Source organism: Hoplias malabaricus, chromosome Y, assembly GCF_029633855.1.
Source record: "Hoplias malabaricus isolate fHopMal1 chromosome Y, fHopMal1.hap1, whole genome shotgun sequence".
In the NCBI taxonomy this organism is placed as follows: domain Eukaryota; kingdom Metazoa; phylum Chordata; class Actinopteri; order Characiformes; family Erythrinidae; genus Hoplias; species Hoplias malabaricus.
The window spans coordinates 30,748,837-30,750,812 of NC_089820.1; the positions used below are offsets into that span (position 1 = coordinate 30,748,837).

The 1,976-nt window shown below is 63.2% G+C and overlaps 1 non-coding gene and 1 pseudogene across 1 annotated transcript; both read right to left on the reverse strand.

Moving 5' to 3' along the window:
• The window catches only part of LOC136679863 (28S ribosomal RNA), a 4,634-nt pseudogene extending 4,210 nt beyond the window's left edge, over positions 1-424 (reverse strand).
• Positions 425-840: 416 nt separating this feature from the next.
• LOC136679824 (5.8S ribosomal RNA) lies at positions 841-994 on the reverse strand. The gene has a single exon (XR_010796608.1). It is a non-coding gene; the product is annotated as a 5.8S ribosomal RNA (ribosomal RNA).
• Between the last annotated feature and the right edge of the window lie 982 nt (positions 995-1,976).

Consider the following 1,976-nt stretch of genomic DNA (forward strand, 5'->3'; position numbering starts at 1 on the left):
GTTGAACTCTCTCTTCAAAGTCCTGTTTCAACTTTCCCTCACGGTACTCGGTTCGCTATCGGTCTCGTGCCGGTATTTAGCCTTAGATGGAGTTTACCACCCGCTTTGGGCTGCATTCCCAAGCAACCCGACTCCGAGAAGCCCGACCTACCCGGGCGGGAACGCGGGACTCGCTACCGGGCTTTCACCGTCTATGGGAAGAAGCCACGTTCGCGAGGACTTGGTCCCGCGTCCGCACCGAGACGGATCTTACGGACTTCCGTACGCTACATTTCCCGGCCAACCCCGGTCAGGGGAAAGTGGGATTCAGCGCTGGGCTCTTCCCTGTTCGCTCGCCGCTACTAAGGGAATCCTTGTTAGTTTCTTTTCCTCCGCTTACTGATATGCTTAAGTTCAGCGGGTCGTCTCGTCTGATCTGAGGCCGCACACAGAGGTTTCTTATGCGGGGGCGAGGGCGGAGGCGGAGGGCCGAAGGCTAGGGGCGAGGGGCGAGAGCCCGGCACGAGACCGAACTCCGCGACACCCTCCCCCCCACCCCGGCCGCTCGCCCGCCCGCTCACTCGCCCGCTCGCTGGGTTTAATCGGCACTCGCCACCCCCGCGTCCGACTGCGCGGAGCCCCGCTCGGGACTCGGGGAGAGACCGTAACGGACGTGGACCCGGACCTACTCGGCTCTCCCTCCGTTCCCTGTACGGAGCTCTCTCGCAACACGGGCCCCGTGGACTGGCTCGGAACCGAGTCTTCGTTTGGGAAGACGAAGGGCCGTTTTCAGGCCCTGCGAGCTTCCAGCCGCGGTCTCTCTCTCTCAGCGGGGGCGCGGAGACCGATCGATGGGTAAAGCGACCCTCAGACAGGCGTGGCCGCGGGATGGACCCCCGCGGCCGCAATATGCGTTCGAAATTTCGATGATCTGTGTCCTGCAATTCACATTAGTTAACGCAGATGGCTGCGTTCTTCATCGAAGCACGAGCCGAGTGATCCACCGCTAAGAGTCGTATATGGGTTTGTGCCCGGCCCGTTACAGGCCGGGCGAAGGAAGCCATTCGAACACGAGACAATGTTTGACAATATTTCAAGCCGGGTGCCTTCCCCCCCGTGCAGGGGGGAAGGTCATTGAACCTGGGCGTCAACCACCGGACCGAGGAGTTACGGCCCGGGGGACGATCGCCCGAGTAGGTGCCCGAGACTTACGTGGTTTAGGAGACCGGGGTCTAGGCACCCGCCGTTCCCGGCGAGGCCCAGGGGTTTGGTTCGCTGCGTTACGGGTCCCGGTCTAAGGCATTCAGGCGTGCGCTCAAAGCCAAGCTCTCCACCCCGGAGGGTATGAGCGAGGCCCGGTGGTACGCTCCCAAGTCCCCGCTTAGGGGAAGGCGCTGGGTAGATCCCACCTAGTCAGGACCGGCGGGCACCGGCCGTCTCCTTCGGGTGTTTAAACGCATCCGGGGTTCGTGAGGCCCCTTCAACTCGCGCACCGGCCTTAGACTATTATACGGTCCGTCTCTGCGAAGCCAACATCGGGGTTATTTGCATGCGCTCTTAAGCTCCGCTCTAACCCCGCGAGGGGAAAGAGTTTCGCCCGGCGGTACGCTCCCGTCCACCACCGCCCCCTGTGCCGGGGGGATGGGTTCAGGGAGATCCCACCGAGGCCGGCGAGCACCGGCCAACGCCCTGGGGGTGAGTAAGCCCCTTTGACTCGCGCACGCACAATCAAAGCCTTCAACGATCAATGGTTTGTTTAACGACCCGGCGGGCGGCTCCGGCGCCACTCTCCCCCCCGCGAACGAGGGGGGCGGACCGGGGTACCTATGCACCTAAGGCGGTCCTCGCATAACCCCGAGTTCCGAAGCCGGCTCGCTACGTCCACCCACCCGGAGGGGGGAGAGACTCACGTCGGCCGACTACGAAAGGTACGAGGCTTCTGCGGTCCATACCTTGAAGGTACCCGCCGGGGGAGGTTTGGCCTCTCGAGTCCTACT